The 8,232-nt window shown below is 40.4% G+C and overlaps 1 pseudogene; it reads left to right on the top strand.

The window, feature by feature from the left end:
* Positions 1 to 6,227: 6,227 nt before the first annotated feature.
* On the top strand, positions 6,228 to 7,974 carry LOC118896368 (annotated as a pseudogene).
* Positions 7,975 to 8,232: the final 258 nt, after the last annotated feature.

Here is an 8,232-nt window from a genome sequence, read left to right as displayed (position 1 = left end):
ACAACGCAATCTCATACCTTTAATAAGACAATATGCAATGCCATAGCACCTCACTAGAACCCAGAAAATATAACATACTGGTTTTACTCTTGTCTCTGAAAATAGATTTAAAGGTTTGTTTAATGAGTTAACCTGAAGAGATTTTTTCCCCCATCTCAAGGGCCCTTGGGCTGCTGCCATTTACTCTTTTTATACAGATAGTCCCTACTTTACACTAACAGGTATACCTGGAAGTGAGGAGACATGGGGACAATTCAGGTAGGCTAATTATTTGGGGGTCCTTTAAATCTTTATATTTTTTAAACCCCTATTTAGAAAGAAAATTGGCATAGTCTGGAGGAAGGGTGGGAAGGAGGTTCCGACTGCTTGAGCAGCACCCTATGCCTCCTTGATGGTCCAGAGTCATTCAGCTCTGAGCACATCTCCACACCCCACTCAGCAAAACAGCAGCTCTGCAGAAAACAGCCCCATCCTCCCTAGAAGGTAGTATAGTGTCCATCTGTGGTCACTCTAGCATGTCCCTGGAAGTGTTGTGTTCTCCCTCTTCCAAGCAGGTTATAAAAGGCTTTAAGCACATATAGTACTTTTCCTGAGACGTACTCTGATAAATCTGAATGTTTCTATCTAGTGCATTATTTAGCCAGTGATGGTTTAGTGTTCCTTATAGTAACAAGGCAATTTCCCAGCTGACCTGTTTCTTAAAGGGGCTTTGCCCTCAAATTCTATCTTATAGGCAGTATTTAAAATTTGCAGTTTTCGAATGTACTTTGCACTTTCTCCTTTGACTCACAGATGCATGAGGATTGTTATTTCCAGTTTACACATGTAGAGAATGAGGCTCAGAGCTGGAGACTCCCAGGTGTGGTGGGAAGATGAAGAGGAATGAGGAAGGAAGCCTGCTGTGATCCTTTTAACCACTAGGGGGTCACCTTGCGTATCCGGCAAAATGCTTTGTTCCATCTGCAAACACTGAAGAAATATTGAGACCAGTAGAAACTGACAAATGAGGGTTTAAGGCGGAAGGAGATGAGGCATGGGTGTATTGGGGGGTTCCCTGAGTGCTGGGAGAAGAAAAAAATAAACCTGGTAAAAGGCTAGAGCTTTTCAGGATATTTTCCTTATCAGGACCCTCACTTAGATGGCTTGCTTCAGAGAGGACAGAAGGAGCCTGTGTTTGGTGCCTCCATGTTGGTGTAGATACAGAGCGTGAAAGGAATACCGAGCAGAGCACAGGGACCTCCCCGCAAAATTAAGAAATGGAGACTGAGGACAGTCACGAGGAATAAGATCTTGCTGGAAAGACAAACCACTGTAACGATGTGAGTGGAAGGACTCCTAGTCACACAGAGCCTCCGGGTCAGGAGTGACAGGTCCTGGATGGTGGCTTCTGTATGCTATTCCCATCCGTATGGTTGAACCTTGTTATTCTCTTCATGGACAGGATGCAGTCCCCAAAGCGCAGGGAGAAATGAAGGTACCGTTTTCTGAATGAGCCCCCCAGATGACCTATGCAGGAGGAGTGAGCAATAGGCCCTCGGGGTTCTCAGGTCGTTTCAATCTGCATTATTTAAAAGTATCTGTTAGGCAGGGTGGTGAGTTCTCTGAGGGGAAGGACAGCTTTGAGTTCTGAAATCCGAATAAATCACATGGCACCCAGCAGGTATTGTTATAATAACCATCCACCTGTATTTTCTGAAATAGTCCTAATTTCAAGTCTCTGTCCTGTTGTCTTTATTGGATTTCAGATGTTCCAGAAATGCCATCATGTGGGGGATGATCTTAAAATAAGTAATATTTATAGAACACCCACCTACTACTCACCAGGTGTGCAGCCAGGACCTAATGACAGAGACTAGAGTTTCTGGTGTCCCTGAGCTTAGGGGCTAGAGGGGTAGGCAGGCCTGGAGACAAAGAATTACAAAAGAGTCTGGTGGGTCGAGGGTCATGGGGCACACCCAGTCTCTGGGAGAACAGAGGCGGCTGGCCTAATGCAGGCTGGATGGTGAGAAGCCTTTCTAGAAAAAGGAGCTTCTAAGATGAGCCCTCCAGGGCCAGTGAATAATGGCCAGGTAAAGGGAGGTAAGAACCAGGGTACCGTGGGAAAAGTCTGAAGTCAGAGATCAGAGTGTGCTTGAGGTTATCAAAAAAGTTTTGTTTGATTTTAGAAAAAAATATTTGTGTGTGGAAGAGAGTTTACAAGGATGTGGGTGGTGAAAAATAAATTTGGGCAGGTGGGCCACGAAGGTAAGCTCAATGCTCAGTTTCGTGCTTTACCAAATCTTTGTGATCAGTTGTGGAAGACGGATTAGAGCAAGTCAAGAATAGACGCCCAGATGCAACCAGGAGGCTGGTATGGGAGTACAGGGGAGAATGGAAGAGAGCCTGACCTAAAGTGTTAGTTGTTGGGATGGGAAGGGAAGACATACAAGAGCCCTACAGGACTCGTGAGCCCTTTGTCTCTTCCCTATCCCTTTGCTTTTCTTTCTCCCTCCACCTCTGAGTCACGCTGAGATGAGGAACATAGGAAAAAGAGCAGGGTGGGCAGGGCGGGGACACAAGTTTATTTTTTTATTTTTTAAATTTTTAAAATTTTTATTTAAGTATAGCTGATTTACAATGTTGTGTTAGTTTCACGAGCACAGCAAAGTGATTCAGCTTTATATATATGAATATATATATATATATTTCAGATTCTTTTCCATTATACGTTATTACAAGATATTGAGTATAGTTCCCTATGCTATACAGTAGGTCCTTACTGGTTATGTATTATGTATACAGTAGCACAAGTTTAGCTTTGGGCATGCCAAATGTGAGGAGCAACTGGGATTCTCAGGTAGAGATGTCCCATCCGTAGGGATTTGGGGCTCAGGAGAGATCCAGCCTGCACTACATATATTTAGTTAGAAGTCATTGGCCTTGGGGTGGTAGGTAACATGGTGAGAGTAGATGGAGGAGCTTTCCAGGGAAAGATGGTAGAAGGAGAAGAGAACAGAGCCAATGACAGACCCTGTGGGAGCACCACAGTCAAGGACTGGCCAGATGAAGGGGATGATACAGAGGAGACCAAGACAGAGAGGCCAGAGACTCAGAAGGTAACTGATAGACCAAGAGAGGACAGAATTTCAAAAAGAAAGGTACTCAGGATTGTTAAGTACTTCAGAGAGATCAAAGGGCAAAGGGATTTAAGTAGCAGCCATTGGATTTATCAATCAGGAGACCCTAGGAGACCAAGTGCCAATTGACCTCCCATGGCCAAAATGGTGCAAAACTGTGTCAGATGATGTATGGCAGTTTTCTGACACATAAGCCCCCTCAGCACACACATTCCAGATAGACTGGTTGCTTATCTGTCCCTCCAACAGGCCAAAAGCACCCTTACCTCTGGGTCTTTGCTGCTATCCACGCCCCTGCCCAGATGTCCTTTCTCTCTTCTCTCCGATGAGCTTACTTTTGCTCCTTTCTCAAGGCTTGGCTCAATTTCGATTTTGAAAGTCTTCCCTAATCACTCTATCTTCCCTCCCCCCTCCTCCTCTGCCCACCCAGCCTTTGTGTGCTCATTCCCCCTTCAAGCCTCCTTTAAGATTTTAATCTATTTGAGGACAGATGCAAACAAATTACATTTGTTGTAGACATCTCAAAATATCATGAAATCAGGGAATATAAACACTCATGAGCACTTCTTGAAAATCAACTCCCTAATGACATCTTGCCCAAAAAACGAACCAAAACGAACTCAGGAATAGAAAAATACCTGCTAAATCTAAATATAAAATTTATATAAATCTGAGAGCTACAACTTGAGCAAATATAGCTGGAGAACAGAAAGAAAAAGAGTTAAACCCTTGTGAAGTAAGTGTTCTCTGTGGAGAGAGAAGGAGAGGTGAAAGTAAGCAGAAACATGTTAATCTAGTTGTAGTGGCAGAGATAGTAGTTCCTGAAATGTTTCTGTAAAGTTCAAAAAGAAATTATGAAAACCATTAAGAAGCAGAATTTTTTAAAATAGTCTTTCTCAATTTCAGACACTGTAGATGGGCACCTTCTCCTAATGCTTTTGAACTCATAAAACATATATGATTACAAAGGAAATGAGTTACAGTGAAACACAGTTATAAAATTAATAAAAATTTTGATACAGAAATATGTTTATTAATATATTAAAAACCAAATCTCATGATGAGTTTAATAATTACTATAATTTTGAAGCAGTGATAAGTATTAATGATATTTTGAAATATCTACAAAAAATGTAATATGATATGAAAATACCTGTCACAGGTACTGTTAATACTACGATGGTTTGTAGTCAACATTCATAGTTGAAGGAAATGCTAAGTTTCAATTAGATGTTGGCAAAAATGAAGATGCAATTTTTTTTCTCATTTAAGTTCACAGGCCAGCTGAATTCTATCTCTCCACAGATTTCCAGGGGTCCTTAGACCTCCATATTGAGAAACTCTCCTCTAATGCTAATACAACTCAGAATCTCATATTTTTTCTGTTCTTGAAGAAAGGACTTAAATAAATAAATAGATGAAATTATTTTTTCCTGTGTCCTTAAGTGGTGGTGAAATTAATCATTTTTGGGGGGTCATACTCAATTGCTAATGATCCACTTGTAGAAAACAGTACTGGTTTTAAGTGTCCTTATCTTGGTATATTTTGATTATGAATAAAAGGGAAAAGGCTAGGAGAATTTTGTCTTCAGTTTGAATTACCTTACATAGATGTGAGTATTGGAAATAAAAGAAGTAGCATTGCCTTGGACACAATGCGTTCCTTCTGGCTCCTTGGTGCTTATTAGCACTCTGTTGGTTGAATGGGAAATTCCCAGAAAGTTGGACTTAGGTTGTCCATAATCCTTAGGGGAATTAAGCCAATTCAACACAACAGAATTTGAAAGTAATACATCAATTAATAATTTGTCTAAGTGGAACTGTTGAAATTCGTCGAGTAGAGGCAGTCTCATAAGCTTTATTCTTACTCAAAGCCTGACTCTTACTGAAGTTGCAACATTAGAGATAAGAGAAGGAAAGGCAAGATTGGTGGAAATAAGGTATATTTTGGCAAAATGACTCCTTTCCAGGATGAGAGCATTTAGCGTTTCCAGAATGGCAGAATATTCTTTTAAAACCAGGATTCTCTGCAGGATGTGGGATGAAAAGAATTTCACTGCTTGTTCAGTGCACCTAACCAGTTTTCCATCCACACATTTTTGAGGTTCACTTGAACTTGACTGTGTCCTCATACTTCCGTGGCCACTCCAGCTTCCTCTTACTATTAGCCCATGAGTCTAAAAGGTATAATTTTCTTCCTTTTTTTCCCAGATGGCCTGCATATGCTGTTCACTCTTATACTCCATGTTGGGCTTGCTCTGTCAATCAAAGATAGACTGTTTCTTCATAAGGCAGCCTCCTTGGGTGGTCAGTTGTCCTCCAAGTTTCTATATAATACTGGAAGATGAGACATTACTCAATACATGCAGAATTATATGACCAACATTAATGGGAATACGTCGGGGATGGTCTTTTGTTTTCCTTTGGGTTCCTTAAAGTTTCCACTGAGAACACTTTAAGAAGTTCAGGGGTCAGGCAATAAATTCACAATTTTTTAATAACAGCTCCATTGGAACTCAGGCAGCAGGTACCACACAGTTCTAGACAAAGATTGTCACTGTCGAGGAATTTGTTTTCAAGTATTCATCTCCAACACAAGAATAAAAGATGCTACTATATGCCAGGCACTGTGCATTGTAATAGGCTTCTGCCAAAGCAATAATCAATTGCCTATAGTCAGTAAGATATACAGGCATGCCTTGTTTTATTGTACTTCACTTTACTGTGCTTCATAGATATTGCATTGTTTTTACAATTAGAAGGTCTGTGGCAACCCTGCATTGATCAAGTCTATAGGCACAATTTTTTCAAAAGCTTTTGATCACTTCATGTTTCTGTGTCATATCTTGGTAATTCTTGCAATATTTCAGACTTTTTCATTATTGTTACTTTTGTCGTGGTGATTTGTGATCAGTGATCTTAGATTTTCTATTGTAATTGATTTGGGGTGCCATGAACCTCACCCATGTAACAATGCTAGCTTAATTGATAAATGTGTTTTTTATTCTGACTGTTCCACCTACCGGCCATTCCCCCATCTCTCTCCCTCTCCTTGGGCCTCCCCATTCTGTAAAACACAATCATACTGAGATTAGGCCAATTCATCCTACAATGGTCTTTAAGTTTTCAGGTCAAAGAAGGAGTCACACATCTCTCACTTTAAATCAAAAGCCAGAAATGATTAAGCTTAGTGAGGAAGATGGGTCAAAAGTCAGGAGAGGCTGAAAGCTAGGCCCCTTACTCCAAACAGTTAACCAAGTTGTAAATGCAAAGCAAAAGTTCTTGAAGGAAATTAAATATAAACACAGAAATGATAAGAAAGCAAAACAGCCTTGTTGCTGATATAGAGAAAGATCTGGATAGAAAATCAAACCAGCCACAACATTCCCGTAAGCCAAAGCTTAATCCAGAGATAGGCCCTAACTGTCTTCGATTCTCTGAAGGCTGAGAGAGGTAAGGAAGCTACTGAAGAAAAGTTTGAAGCTGGCAGAGGTTGGTTCATGAGGTTTAAGGAAAGATGCCATCTCCATAACATAAAAGTGCCAGGTGAAGCAGCAAGTGCTGATATAGAATCTGCAGCAAGTTATCCAGAAAAGTTAGCTAAGATAATTCTAGAGGGAGACTACACTAAATAACAGATTTTCAATGTAGATGTAATAGCCCTTTATTGGAAAAAGATGCCATGTAGGACATTCATAGCTAGAGAGGTGAAGTCAATGCCTGGCTTCAAATCTTCGAAGGACAGCCTGACTCTCTTGTTAGGGCTTAATGCATCTGATGACTTGAAGTTGAAGCCTTCGCTCATTTACCATTCTGAGAATCCTATGGCCCTTAAGAATTATGCTCAATCTATTCTGCTTACGCTCTGTAAATGGAACAACAAAGCCTGGGTGACAGCACATCTGTTTATAACATGGCTTATCGAATATTTTAAGCCAACTGTTGAGACCTACTGCTCAGAAAAAGAGATTCGTTTCAAAATATTACTGCTCATTGATGATGTACTTGGTCACCTAAGACCTCTGATGGAGATATACAGTGAGATTCATGTTGTTGTCATGCCTGCTAACACAACATCCATTCTGCAGCCCATGGATCAAGGAGTAATTTCAACTTTCAAGTCTTCTTATTTAAGAAATATATTTCTAAGGCTATAGCTGCTGTAGATGGTGATTCCTCTGATGAATTTGGGAAAAGTCAATTGAAAACCTTCTGGGAAGGGTACACCATTCCAGATGCCATTAACAACATTCGTGATTCACTGGGAAGAGGTAAAAATATCAACATTAATAGGAGTTTGGAAGAAGTTGATTTCAGTCTTCATGCGTGACTTTGAGGGGTTCAAGACTTCAGTGAAGGAAGTAACTGCAGATGTGGTGGAAACAGCAAGAGAACTAGAATTAGAAGCGGAGTCTGAAGATGTGACTGAATTGCTGCAATCTCGCGATAAAACTTTAACAAATGAAGGGTTGCTTCTTATGAATGAGCAAAGAAAGTGGTTTCTTTCGATGGAATCTACTCCTGGTGAAGATGCTGTGAAGATTGTAGAAATGACGAGAAAGGGTTTAGAATATTACATAAACTTAATTGCTAATGTAGCAACAGGGTTTGAGAGGATTCATTCCAACTTTTAAAAAAAGTTCTACTGTAAGAAAATGCTACCAAACAGCATGCATGCTACAGAAAATCATTCATGAAAGGAAGAGTCAATCGATGAGGCAACCTTCGTTGCTGTCTTATTTTAAGAAATCGCCACAGCCACCCCAGCCCTCAGCAGCCAGCCTCCTGATCAGCAGACATCAACACTGAGGCAAGACTCTCCACAGCAAAAACAGTATGACTCACTGAAGGCTCAGATGATGGTTAGCAGTTTTTAGCAATAGTAAGTATTTTAAAATTAAGGTCTGTACATTTTTTAGACAAAATGCTCTTGCACATATAATAGGCTACAGTATACTGTGAGCATAACTTTTATATGCATTGGGAAACCAAAAAACTCATGTGAATTCCTTTATTGCGATATTCACTTTATTGCAGTGGTCTGGAACTAAAGCCGCAGTATCTCTGAGGTATGTCTGTAATACATGTAGTAGTACTCTTAAGTTTAGGAGTAGCT

This window comes from Balaenoptera musculus, chromosome 6 (genome assembly GCF_009873245.2).
Source record: "Balaenoptera musculus isolate JJ_BM4_2016_0621 chromosome 6, mBalMus1.pri.v3, whole genome shotgun sequence".
Classification (NCBI taxonomy): domain Eukaryota; kingdom Metazoa; phylum Chordata; class Mammalia; order Artiodactyla; family Balaenopteridae; genus Balaenoptera; species Balaenoptera musculus.
The sequence above is the reverse complement of the archived record's forward strand: the minus strand, read 5'-3'. Positions and strand labels throughout refer to the sequence as shown.